Raw genomic sequence first — 14871 nt, forward strand, 5'->3', positions numbered from 1 at the left:
TCTAACAGTTCACACCTATTCACTAGAACCGGTTGTTAACATTCTAAGCAGTTCAGAGAACCGGTTGTTAGAAGAAATTACTGGCCTAATCCTGTAAGGAAGGCAGGAAGGAAACATTCTGGTGTTGCTTACAGAAACTGCCTCTCTGTTAACCCTTATTACATTCTTGGCAGGACTAGACTTCCTGTCTCTGAAACTTCTCTGGAGTTTTTTCCCCCCTCCTTTGCTGGTAACTTTGCTTGTGTGGAGTGACCATTCAAAGTTACAATGGCACTGAAAAAAGTGACATGACCATTTTTCACACTTGCAGCATCCCCACAGTCATGAGAGGCCAGGAGAGGAGATGCGTGCCTCGATGTGAGTGATATTGAGTTGGCCACGCCCAGCCAATAACATGACCACCAAGCCACGCCCACCAACTAAGCCACACCCACAGAATCGGTTGTTAAAAAATTTGAATCCCACCCCTGAGAGAACCATCATGTACAGCAGAATTGTTACCACTCCTATCTACTAATCTATTTACAATTCTTCTAGCCTTAGCCTCAGTTAATTGAGTATGAATATTAAACCACTGAATGAACATTTATTTCATTCTTACATTAAAATATTGTTTCTTATTAAATGCACCAAAGAGCAAGAAGTGAGATAGACATAGACACTTTTTTTTTTACTGCAAGCCATAGATTTTCCTGAAAACAGTTATACCTAGGGGAAAAAAAACCCTATTATGGCCATGTTCTTAAAAAGATCTATACTGGTAGATAGTCCTCAAATTACAACAGTTCATTTAGTGACTGCTCAAAGTTACAACAGCACAGAAAAAATGTGACTTATGACCATTTTTCACAGTTATGACCATGGTCATGTGATCAAAATTCAGATGCTTGGCAACTGGTTCATATTTATGACCCTTGCTGTGTCCCCAAGGTCATGTGATCACCTTTTGTGACCTTCTTACAAGTAAAGTCAATGGGGAAGCCAGATTCACTTAACAACCGGATTACTAACTTAACAACTGTGGCAGGAAAGGTCATAATATGGGACAAATCTCACTTAACAAAAGTCTCAGGAAATTTGGGCTCAGTTGTGTGTCATAAATCAAGGACTACCTGTATTCTAATATTTCATTTTTTTCTTAATTAGAGCTGAGTCTGTCTTTTGTGAAACTACCCATTTTGTCTCCATTCTGAAAGATCTAATTCTTGGTGACAGTATATTTTGTCTGCGAAAAATAACATGTTGACATTTTGTCTATCCTAAAAGGAAGAATATCACTTTCTTTTAAAAGGGAAATGCTGCTTTGGGAGAGAATTTTTCTATTGCCCCTTTCTTTCCAGGATGAAATAGATGTGGCGATATGAAAACATTGTAGTTAGAGACAGCATTGCAGCAGGCTGTGGCTTCACCCCTCGTAGTAATTATAGAAACAGCAGCCTGCCTCCCTCTGAAGCATGACCTTGGCCTCTTGGAAAAGGAGCTTTGGTGTCAAAGCATTTAATGAAAACTCCACAGAAACCATTCGCTTGAAATTACCAAGAGGAAGAGACATCCATTTCTCTGAGACCCTCTTCCTCCAGCATTTGAGAGCCACAGGAACAAGAAACACGCAAACTTTTATATGTCTGTGAGAACCTGCCTGCTTCCTCTTCCATTTGGCCAGATGGCATTATTTTGTGCGTCCCACCTCAATTCGCCATGCTCCGTGTTTATGTTTTTGTAGTTCATTTACAGGACAAGACTTGAAATTTTTGCAAGGGAGGGAATTTATTTTGATGGCAATGTGACCCTTGTGGTATTTGGCTACAAATTAGCATTCAGGGCCAAAAGTTCAAAAACCACCTGTGGGAAGAATATCCTTTTTGGGATAAAATGGGCATTGGAGGAAAGGTGTGTGGAGACTGATGTTTGTGATCAGGCTAAAAATAAAGGACGCTCTTGGCCAGGAGACCCCCGGCTTCCTAATGCGTGTTAGTAGTAGCCAATAGGGAGCCAGATGGCACTTGGCCACGGAGAGGTGAAAGGTCACTGGACAACTGGATGGGACTTGGCCTTTCTGTTGGTGATGGGAGGCTTCAGGGAAATTAACTTGAAAAGATTTCACCTATCAGAGTCTGGTTTCCTCTTGGAATGCAGGGAGCAGACCAATAAAAATTTTGTTACCTGCCTTTCAAGTGAAAAGCCAAAGCTAATCTCTCCCACATTAATTCATTTGCTCAAGTCTCATTCAACAGCGCTGGGACACCGATCTCCGTTCCGAAAGATCTCATTGCTGATGACAGTATATTTTGTCTGCAAAAAATAACAACATGTTGACAGTACAGGAACACACAGGGAATGTACAGCAAAGTGTTTTTATCTTGGCCAGAGGTTGAAAGAACTGTGGCTGAACAGGAATAGCAGAGCAACTTACCGTGCAGAGTCAGTGAGGAAGCCAGTCGAAAATGGGAAGTTTTCCCAACTCTCAATCCTTTTTTTGCCCACCCATGGTCCATTTATTTCTCTGTAGAGGTAAGAAAGGATGATCTGAAAGGATGATCCAGGCTATCTATTAAATAATACAGAACATGGAGGGAATGCATTCCTACAGGTTACCACAGGTGGTATTAACACTGTAGTAACAAAAGTATGGAAAATGTTGAGTTTTAGGTAAATTACAAAGGCAAAGTAATTGCTTGGAAGTTTATGAAAAACATATGCAACCATCACCATGGCCTTTCTGCAAGTTATTATAGACCAAGGCTACCTCGATTCCCATTTCTCTCTGTTGACTACATCTCCCAGCATGCACTAACTCACTTTTGTGGTTTACAAGCACCACCTCACTATATCAAAGAGCAGCTTTTGGGGCCAGCTCTCCTTGTTGGGCTATAAGTTATAACTCTTGTTCTGCATGGCTTAAGGCAGGGCTGTCAAACTCCTGGCCTGGGGGCCGGATGCGTCACACGCTGACCACACCCACGCCCGGTTTAGCAAAGTGGGAAAAAGGTCCCGAGACATCAAGTGACGCCGCTGTGACGACATGAGTTTGACACCCCTGGCTTAAGGCATATTTGTGGAGATTTCTAGACATTATTCCAACCTACCTGGAATAGTTGGGATGGATATCTGTGCTGTCCCAGCCAGTCTATGGGAATTGGATAGTTACTTAGGAAGTATGAGCTGCCCCCTTAAGGGAATGCATCTTGGTAAATGTAGTTAAAGGTATCCTGGGAAATGTAGTCCATGTCACGTACCACATCTGTAATCCTGATTGGTCACTAGTTTTGACCCTCGAGGGGTTGGGGGAAGTTTTCCTCATTCTTTGTCTGAACTCTCTTACTCATGGCACCTTCTTTCCATCGCTACGAGATGGGTTAGGAGATAACCATCTTTTACTACAAGGCAGATATACAAAGGATTGGTCATAAAAGAAGAACTTCATCACAAACGTGAGTTATGAGGATACCTGATGAACCAATAAATGTTCTTTGTTATGGACGTCTTGTTGAGTTTTCTATCTGCATCTGTACAGTCTTCAAATCCACCTTTGTACAAGATACAGAAAAATATCCAAGAGCAAAACAAGTGAGAAATGACCCATGCAGGGACCTATCTCCTTTTGGGGGACCATCCTGCTGGATAAACTGTGTAATTTTGCAATTAATTAAAGGAGTTTTAAAACTTTTGCATTTTTTTTTAAAAAAATTGGAATGGCTCACCCTGACAAAAGCTGACAATTTTCATCCTACATCCACAAAGCACTGAAGCAACCCTATCTACTTATTTATACTAGCTGAGAATTTGATTCTTTTTGGGCCTTATGCTTGCCTTGTATTGCTCCAGTGGTCCTTTTGACCTGTTCACTTGATTTCTTTCCTCCGAAGCAGAGAAACAGAATAGGTAAATTACACCTCTGGCAGTACAAATAGCCTGGAGGCTTCTAATATTCTGCTAAGGTTAGTAGGCCCCTTCTGTAAACCTCCGAGGTTGCTCTTGACAATGATCTCAATATATTTTGTTTCAAAGGAAAATAAACTTCATTGCATCTTTCCAAAGCAGCAGGACCCAGGAGTCTACATTAGAGAAGACTAGCGGGCAGCTGTGTAATCATTAGCAAGACCAATGGGACAGGGACCTAAAGGTTCCTTAGCCCATCCGGGAGTATAATTTACTATGCCACCATCACAAAACTAGCAAGTTAGCATAAGAAAAGCATGTCAGGAGGAGTGATGGTGAAACTAAACCAGATAAAGCTCCAGCAGGATTTAAAAAAAAAAAAAAAAACCAAAAGAAAACAAAACCGCATAGCTCAAAATTTAAAAAGTGGGCTCTTAGGCAATATTCATTGTGATGAATATCCAACTCGTTTGTCCTCCCCCACCCCCCCACCCCAGAAAAGGATCAATTGTGTTTCAGAAGAGGGGTTCTTGATCAGCCTAATTTTCTATTTAGAGTATATCCCAAATATTTATCGCTTAATAGATATTTTTCTCCATAAGCCTCTCTGTCTAATGTACATTAAGCATGGAACAAGATCTCTGGATATAGATCGAAGTCCTGTTCTGCTTGGCTGCTGAGTTGGGAGCACAGCACAGTTTTTAATGCCAGCTCATTTAATACTGGCTCCCATACTGGATCTTCTTTTGTGGTGCCATGCAGAACAGTCCTTACATGGACATATGGTATGTCCTGGTATAAAGCATGAATGTTCCCTCACTAGGGATTAGCAGGGTGAAAGCTTCCCACAATGTCAGGCTTGGGTGATAAGCTGGTCTGTCAGTTCCTGTCACAATCAATGGATCAACACTCAGTTGATCCCCAAAAAGTGGGTCCTGCACTTGTGGAAAAAAGCAAGGAATAATATATATGAGCATATCCCACATTGATTATAGGAAAGCCTATGGCTCAATGCCATACATATGGATCTGTATGTGCCTGTCACTATACAAAGTCAACAAGAGCTGCTATAGTGAGCTGGCCAAACTAGGACATGGAAGCTCCTCACAATGGATAGATGTTTCCACCCTTGATCTAAGGGACTGAATACCAGATGGAAAGAGGGTGGGTGGAGTCTGGTGAATGTTAAAGCCACAGTCCTGGATGAAACCTAGAACATCCCTTAGTCCACGGGGGTCAAATTTGTGGTGTCACATTGCCATCACGTGACGTACAGTAGAACCTCAGGTCACGAACGCTTCTGATCACGACCAAATCGGGTGCCGACCAAAAAAATCCACTAAATGTTTCACTCTGGTCACAAACACATCCTCAGGTGGCGATTTTCCCTGCTGCGGCAATTTCCCCTTCTGTGCCATTTTTTTTTTTTTTTTTTTGTACATGCATGCACAGTCAGTCTTGCTTCCAGTCATGACCAAATCGGGTTGCGACCAAAGTTCTGGAACAGATTATGGTCGTGACCGGAGGTTCCACTGTATTGCTTCCTTTGCGGATCTGGGGTGGGCATGTCCTACATGTGACGCATCTGGCCCATGGGCCGCTAGTTTGACACCCGTGCTAGTACATCAGTAAGATGGCACCCAAAAATGAGCTGCTGAGAGAATGTCTGAGGCAACAGCAGACATGGGAGAAAGGCCATGGCAAGACAAGACTGTGCATGGGATGAAACATCGACAGATAGGTGAGGTGGCAGCTGACTTTGGAGACTCCTACTAATGGCTGGAAAAGGGCTTGAGTAAAAAGCAGCTCTGAAGCCCTGATCATAGCAGCACAAGAACAGACAGCAAGCACCAAATCTATAAAAGCAGGGCTCTTTCTCACTAGATAAGACTATGCAGAGGCCTCAGACAGTTCAATGCATAGCGGCAGGTTATAAGATGCAAGCAGGAACAGTGTACACTGACTGGCACAATCAAGTAGTTGGCTTAGTGTACAGGAACACCTGCATAATGGATGGACTAGATCCTCCCACGTCCAGAGGGGAAATGCCACAGAAAGTCATGGAGAATAAGAGGGCTACAATCCTGTGGGATTTCCAAAAGAGTGCGATGCTACAAACAGCTAAGATACTATGCAAAACTCTCAAACTCCCAGACCTGAGACCTGGCAAGGGATTTTTGTTGTATACACTTCAGTTATGTCTGATTCTTGAAGATTGCCTGGAGAAGTGAAGTCCCTGCAGTTTCCTTGGCAATATTTTCAGAAGTTGTTTGAAAATATTTTCTTTGTTTCTTTCACTCACAGACCCACACAAAATAGGAATTCCGTGCGTAGTAGGAATACATAGAGAAAGAAGTAACAGAAAGCCTGCATTTAGAAAGTCTCCACTCCATTCATTCCATACCATGTTCATTTAAAACCTTGTAGGGAAAGCTCTAAAGCAGGGCTCCCCAACCTTGGCAACTTTAAGCCTGGTGGACTTCAATTCCCAGAATTCCCCAGCCAACAAAGCTGGGAGTTGAAGAATTCTGGGAGTTGAAGTCCACCAGGCTTAAAGTTGCCAAGGTTGGAGACCACTGCTCTAAAGAGTCTCAGATGACCAGAAGAGGTCATATTTGGAAGAGGGCCTTGATGCTGAGAAAGGGACATAGCCAGCCATGATGCAAGCCCCCTAATATAAAGGGTATTCAGATATAGTTGCATATAGATTCACAGTCACTGATATTTGGCCCTGACATGTCAGAATATATAAACCACAAATTGCAATGCACAGCATTTTTTTAAAAAAAATTGGGAATGGGTTGCATACTAAAAATAAGCCTCGATGCCAAGAATAACAACACACAATAGATTACATTTCCCCAGTCTGACCAATCCCAGCTCTGCTGTATTGTAAGGCCTTTGTGTTGCTGCTTATTAGACTGCCAAACACAATGGAAACATCTTTTCTTTTTAATGAATATTAATTGTTGTGGCAAAAATGGAGGTAAATGTGATATGCTAGCTTGGGCTACAAGACGAGGATACTCCATCATAGTCAAGAGTCTTGCCAGCGACATTCAGGATGATGCCACCAGGGAGCTGGAGCTGAGCATACTTGATGGCACTCGGGAAGGAAAATGAAGATAAAATCTTGATAGCACGCAGGGGCCTCCCATTTGGCACATTATACCTTTACCCAGCCTTTCTATTAAGATTTTTTTTTTTACTTTGCAATGCCTATGTTAAGCTGCTTATTAGAGTGATGACAAGCATTTGGGTGAAAAGCAAAAATACCACTGTTCTTGTTTTGTTGTGTTTTTGATAATGCTTGATTTCCAGACAACACATATTCCTGACATTTCTCCCCTCCTCTCCCTGCAACCCCCAGTGTTGGATGAGTCCTGCTTTAAAGAAGGAACAAGCAGATTAAAATCTTTTCTTTTCTTTTTTTTTTAAAAAATATCTCATAACAGAGCAAGATCAGGGGTAGGATTCTACCAGTTCAGACCGGTTCTATAGAACTGGTTGTTATGAGTCTGCACAGTTCGGAGAACCAGTAAATCGCGCCACTGGCTGGCTCTGCCCCCTCCTGCCCGCCCACTCACCCCACCCAGTCATTCTTCATCTCACCTGCCATTGCTAACCTGCCTTCGCCCACCATTACTGCCTGCCTTCCACCACAGCCCTGATCTCCCTGGGTGAGTGAGCCTGCAAGCAAGCCCCAGTCGAGTTGACTCCCGGGCTGGCCTAGGCCACTGTATTGTCTCCCCACCCCTGCTCCCCGGGCTTACCTGGCTTGCTTCACTGTGACCTAGCTAGCTAGCTGCCCTCCCCCATCGCATGACCATGTCCGTGCGGGGCTGGGGGAGGAGGGAACGGTCTCCTCCTCCCCCCTGGACAGGAAGAAGCATCGGAGCCGTGTCCATGCTGGCTGGGGGAGAAGGAGAATGTTCTTTTCACCGCCAGCCAGCAGGGACATGACCCCGCAGCTTCTTCCTGGCCAGGGGGAGGAGGAGACCGTTCCCTTCTCCCCCAGCCAGCACGGACATGGTCCCGACGCTTCTTCCTGGCCAGTGGGAGAAGAGAGGCTCTACAGCCCCCCTCGCTGATGAAAACAACTGGAGCATGCCACCGCCACCCCCCAGTTATGGAGAGCCCCAGATTGGGACTCGGCACACAGGGCATTGCTGGAGCTGAGGGGGGCTGTCCTTCCCTTCTGCCACCAGCTACAGAAGGAGGAAGGTTGAGCAAGGTAAAGCCAAACCACTGCCCAGGCAAGAGCTGCCAATGGGGATGGGCGAGGCTGCAGGGCGAACCTGGCTGGGAGTTGTTTGTAAATATTCCCAAAAGCAGGAGGAGAGGAACTTCCACAGCTGTCCAGGATGATTTTATAATAAGAGAAGACCTAGGTACGTTTTTATTAGACAGCCTTTCCTAACAAGACTGATTTTTTGCTTGTATCACTGTTGGTCTCAATAAGCAACTCATCTGCCTTTTGGTGCTATGCAGTTAATCCTGCATTGCTTAAATAGTTTGTTAAGTCCCCATCTTTTCTGAGAACAAGATAATTATGTTTATGAATTGTTAATATCACCCTCCCGAGTAATTCCCTTTGGAGCACTTTCCATTTTGACAATTTAGGAAAGAAGTATTGTCTTTTGAGTTTACCTGAATTAAATGCAGGTGTAGGCATCGGGGGTGGGGGTTAATTTGAAATATAGTATTCATTCAGTAAATAATAGTCCAGGTTCTATGGTTTTACATATCAGGACATAGTAAAAATCATCTGGTCCTGAGCAGTTTTTAAAAACAGGTAAATACAATCTCAGATGAACAACACAATGACATATTACATCACATCATCGTTTATTTTACAAACAGAAAGCCAAAATGGAGAAGCCATATGTGAAATTAAGTAAGGCAGCAAACACACCTAATACTCCTTCCTCCTCCTATTTTTTTCCACAACAACAACCCTGTGAGGAGGGCTGGGCTGAGAGAAAGTGACTGGCTTAAGTCACCTGGCCAACTTTCATGCCTGAGTTAGGATTAGAACTCTTGGTTTACTGTCTGGTGCTTTGACCATTTATATCAAACTGGCTTATGATTTCCCACATTCTTTTACAACTCTGAACTCTTAGTGGTGTCCTATCTAGGGTTTAATCAGGTCCACCACAGTTATTTAAAAAATGATACTGTACAATAGTCATGTCAGTTTCCTTCTTTTCCTTCTTTCTTAATGCCTTTTCACATCACCACATCATTTGATTTTCATGGAGTTGTCTATTGCATCTCCAATAGTCCTCTAATCATTGTACATACAATATTAAGAATGTTTTTGCTGTAGTGTGCAGTGGGCCAGATACACTGAACTACATTTGTAATTTAATCACTAATCACCCACTTTTTAAGGGCTTTTCTCCATCTTTTGTATTTGATCCACCCTTATTATTCGGTGTTCCTCTATAAACAAGCCTGACCACCAGCCCACCTTTGATTTTAAATCCTTTATTATCAGGTTGACAAAGTTCCATCTTAATGACTGAGCCCAGTATTTATTCTCTTCTTTCTTAGACCTTTTATCTCTCTGCTTGTGATCATTAACCAGTTTCCTACCTATGTGAAGTTTCGTATCTTCTTTCATGATTGCTGAATTTGCTCGGAGCCTTAGTTAAAAGCCCTTTTGAATGTTCAGGAAAACAGTAGATCACCCTTATTTACATGCTGGATATGTACGGTATAGTGGTTAGAGTATTCAGACTCAGGAACTCCTGTTTCAGATTTCTACTTTTCACTTAAGAGCATGCAAAAGGACTCTGGAGCAATTTACTCTCATTCAATCTGCCATGTCTAGGCCTACAGGTGTCTCAAGAGTGTGTTGGTCTGTCTGGTTTTCCTATTTCTGCTAGGAAAATAGGAAGGTATCTGTTCTATAGCTTGAACAAAGCAGATTTGAGACCGGAGTTGAGTTCAGCTCTTTATTCAATAATCAAGTAACTTCAACTAAAGTCGAGCCGCGGCAGCCCTTTTTATAGCGGCTGTTCACGGCTCGCAACCAATGGCGTTTATTTAAACTTCCCGCCGCTTAGGCGGCCAATCAAGTTTGTTGTTATTGACCAATCGCCCAGCGATGGTATCTATCCAATGGGAATGCGGTATTACAAGTCTGTGAAGCAAGTACACTACAGCATCCTTTTCTCTGCTCAAACTGCAGAGATTCTGCCAAGATCTTCTAAAGTTGCAATGTTTTTTTTAAAAAATTGATATTATCAAAGAATGCAATGTTTTGTGAGAAAGGACAGCCTGCAGTTTCCTGAATTCTCTGGATGCCTTCTGGAAATAGGAGTAAATTGGATACTTACTCTCTGGCCTTTATTCCATACATGAGCCAAGGACTCTCTGGCCTTTATTCCAAACATGAGCCAAGTTTTGACTATGAAACAAGCAATTTAAAATCAGCAAATCAAGAAACCTGAGAATAAAAAGAGGTGATTTATTTTTTATCTCTCATTGATCAATACGTTTTAGAATTCAATTGTTGTCACTAAGAAACCAGGGATGGGATTCAAATTTTTTAACTACCAGTTCTGTGGGTGTGGCTTAGTTGGTGGGTGTGGCTTGGTGGTCATGTGACTGGGTGGGTGTGGCCAACTCGACGTCACTCACGTCAAAGTGTGCTTCTCCTTGCCTGGCCTCTCATGACAGTGGGGATGCTGCAACGATCGTAAGTGTGAAAAATGGTCATAAGTAACTTTTTTTAGTGCCATTGTAACTTTGAATGGTACTAAATGAACTGTTGTAAGTCAAGGATTACCTGTACAAAAATACAAAAAGCTTCTTTGCTTGCAAAAAGCTGCCCTAAATACCAATCATTAGATTAAGAATACCTGCAAGCCAGAGTTACAAATCAGGCAGGGTGCCAGAGCACCTTGAGGAATTAAAATAGTTAAAATGCAATGATAACAGCCAATTCTTGCTCATAAAGTAAAACCCTTTAGCAGAGACATCATTTAAGCTCTCCAGAAAGAGCACACTCCAGGAAAAGCAATCCTTACATCCATTTGCACCACTTAAAGATACCAGCTGGTCTCACTCACCTCACAAGACATCCTTAGGAAATCATCCAGATTTAAGGAAAAGTCACATGCCTCCCAGGAAGGCAGTAAAAAAATCAGTGCCAACCTTGCATCCTGCCTCTTGGAAGTACAACCCAAAAGGACAGGGCCAGATACCACTAAAGCAGTGAAAGAAGACCCCCTCCCCAGATAGAAAAAGAAACTCCTTGACCTCTTTAATTTTATTTTATTGATGATTTCTATAGCCGCCATCTCTGCAAAGGACTCTGGGCAGCTCACAATTCAAAATTCTCTTTATCCTTTAACAAACATTAAAAAGCCTTTATTTTCCTTCTATTTGTGGGAGGGGCAGCATATTGATATGACTTGGTGTGGTTTCTGTTGTTTTATTTTTGTATAATTTATGAAATTGTTTCTTTGTTTTAGAAATTCCTTTATGACAATGTGATTTTATGCTAAGTTTTTTTCTGCTTCTAAAAGGCATATATTCTTTCCATAGTTCAAATTCCCCTTTGCCTCCAGTTTGCATCACCACATTTCAATATCTGAATCAGAGGTGATATTCAACAGGTTCTGACCAGTTCTGGAGAACCGCTAGTGGAAATTTTCAGTTGTTTGGAGAACCAGCAAACACCACCTCTAACTGGCCCCGCCCCCATCTATTCTCTGCCTCCCATCGAGTCCCAGCTGATTGGCTGGGTCTTCTTTTGTTGCCCTGCACAGGAGAACGGAGCTGGAAAGCAGGTTAGTGGGGTGGGGAGGGAATGGGATTTTGCAGTAACGTTCCCCCAGGAGAGGGGTGGGAATGGAGATTTTACAGTATCCTTCTCCTGCCACTCCCACCAAGCCACACCCACAGAACCAGTAGTAAAATTTATTGCCAGTTTGGACTGGTTCGGGCAAACCCCTAGCTCTGAAGTTAGGACTGGTTCACTCGGATGATCATGTGGGTCCTCCCACCTGTCTCTGTGCTGTACTGACTTTTATTGTCCCAGCTGATCAGCGTGGAAGAGCGGATTGCCACTCCTCAGCTGTGTTACTCTCCTGAAGTAACATAGCAGGTAAGGGTTTCTGCATTGTTGTTCATGTGCACGTGCACGCGAAGTGCACAATCACCGAACCGGTTGTTATACCGGCAGCATCCCACCCCTGGTTTAAAGATATTAAAGATCAACTGTGGCAGGCAGAGCCCCTCATTTCTGTGGCAATGGCTTCCTTTCGTATAGCAGAATTTCTTTTCCCAGAGCATGAATTATGTTCTAAGATTCAGGTCCAAATAAAGGCAAAATCCCACAGTGAGGCACACTGGAAAAACAGCCAACTTTTATCTGGTTTCGTGTCAAAATCATGGGAAAATGTGGCATATAAATCTGCCAGGTTTTACACAATGCTGGGCTAGGATCACACAGGAAAAAGGAGATTCTAACAACCTTCAGATAAACCTGATCTTAATTTTTCAGGCACAGAAACAAACAGATCTTATAAGTTTTGGACTTTTCTTAGATCAGGCCTCAATGTTCCATTCATATGATTTCTTTCTCTTTTCCGCCTAAACTATTTTTTTTTTTAAGTTGGCTGCATTATGGGCAAACCTATCAGGAATTTGACAGCAAAGCCAAGATCTGCTTGGAACCTGTTCATCTCACAACTCTAAATCTTGGTAAAAAACATCATCGTTGCATTTTTTACTTTCTCACTGTTTCTTTCTCCCTTTGCACAGAAAAAAACATTTGTCTCAAGAACATGTCCTAAAAATGGTTCTGAGAAAATGCCTCTTCTGAAATGGCTTAAAACAAAATGGGCATCTTTTTGATGTCTGCGAAACTCTCAGCACACCAGTGTAAACATAAGTTAGAAGCTCTGCTTCGGGGAGTCTATCTTCACTGTAAACTGGACTCTTTCATGTCAAGCAAAAATTCACATGTAAGCCCTGTGTCCAGACAACTGGTTGGAGGGGCTAGCTAGGCCATACTGTTTAGGAGTATGAAATCTGAAAAGGATCTTGGCAAACACCCCAATCAGTCATAATTGAGTTCTCCATGATCTGCTTAGATTATCCAGATGAGAGCTTAAGGGGCAGATATACTTTGTGAAGTCAACCCTCTGATTTTTAGTCCTAGTAAATTTTGCAATTGGAAGCCTGTATATTTGGCTGGAAGCCTGCAATCCCAACATATCTGAAGGGTTGGATGAGGGAAGGCTGGCCTCAAGTTAGAGCAGTGGGAGCTCTCAGCACAGATGTTACGACGTGCCAGTATGAAACGTACACATTACTTCTGGAAAAATGCAGATTTGCATAATATGTGCCTAGGCATAGATATAAAATCAGAAATAACTACTCTAGGTTTAACGCCACATAATTTAAGGGTGACTTGCATAGATCACACTGAATGTCATTGAGGTGCAGACTAAGGCCCTATTTTGCTCTTTATTTTGCTCATTGTATAAACTGGTCTTGAATTGGATCATCTTTCAAATAAAGGAAATATTCAAATAGATGTTGTAGTCATCCTGTTTTAAAAAAAAAATCAGTTATTCCACTAGATCATGGTTTCCCCAGCTGGCTGGGAAATTCTGGGAATCGACGTCTACAAGTCTAAATGGTTGCCAGGGTTGGGAAACCTTGCACTAGATATACAGCAATGTTTGTGTCAAACTATCTATCTGTTTCCCCCCCCCCCACCCTTTCTTTTTTCTCTTAACAAATAGAGGGAGGGACAGAGGGGTGTCATCATCTCATAAAAACTCCAAACAGCTTTTGCTTTACTTTGCAGGCTTTAATACTCTCCCATGTCTGCGACATATTTTTGAAGGCTAAAAAGATAACCTGTTAGCTTTAAGATACCTGTCTCATGTGATTCTTCTGAAGGCGAAACTGGTAAACTGCAGCCCAAACTTTATTACTGAGCTAATTTATATTATATACAATGAGATTATTGTATATTAAGGGGATGTTTCTGAAGCATATCCAGTTGACTCCAAGTGCTTTTAGGATCGCTCCAAGTCCTCCTGAGTTGCTGGCAATTTCCGGTAACTTCACATTACATTTAAATGATTCTAAGGGATGAGAATTTGGAAAAATGATAGTGGGAACAAAGGAGATTAGTATATCCAGATGGGTTTATTGTGGGCCAGTTCACATTTTGCTGTGATCATTCTTACTCCCTCAATTTGTCCTACCCACATAAGGGCCATTCTATATTTTACAATACCCACATGTAGGTTTCTACTGGGATTTAAGGGGAATGATATATCCAGTTCCCATACACCAGTGCATAATGTTTCAGCTTTTCCAGATGCCCAATAATCTTGCTGGTTTTGGTAGCTGGGAGACTTGTGGAGATACTTTTTTGATGTAGTCATAAGGATGTCTGGGAAGTTGAAGGAAATATTATATTGTGAATTTGCTCCTCTCTCTTGGCTGGAGACTATGATGTTCAGTGTGGAAGTTAAACAGGTACCACCAGTTTGCACTGTGCTGTGGTAATTTTGGTCTCGCAATCATCCTGTGAGGTACAGTAGATTAGATTGAAAGTCACTTCTTGGCTCAGGAGCCACTCAGTTCAGGAGCCATGAAGAAATGAGAGAGGTTTTCTAAATACTTCATAAATCTTCTGAGAAGTGTGCTAAGAAAGGAGGCACAGTAGCATCTAATTATGTCAAAGGAGAACAAAGACAACAAGAGTTATTTTACCTTCCGGCTTTTGCTATACAAGAAGTCACTCACAATCAGAAAGGCTGGAGACTCTGAAAATGTTTGGGGCGATGACGGATGAGGTAAAGTATGCTCTGAAAGACTTTCAGCTTTAAAACATTTTATGCTTTAAAAGACATCATGAAGAATAGACGCATTCCAGAGCAGCAACAGGATTTGGAATGCCTTAGACAGCGATGATAAATGGAAGACGCTCTATTTGTGTACATCTGCACACAA

The sequence above is a fragment of the Notechis scutatus genome, chromosome 1 (assembly GCF_049901735.1).
Source record: "Notechis scutatus isolate UNSWTSFEM ecotype Mainland chromosome 1, rNotScu1.2, whole genome shotgun sequence".
Lineage (NCBI taxonomy): Eukaryota > Metazoa > Chordata > Lepidosauria > Squamata > Elapidae > Notechis > Notechis scutatus.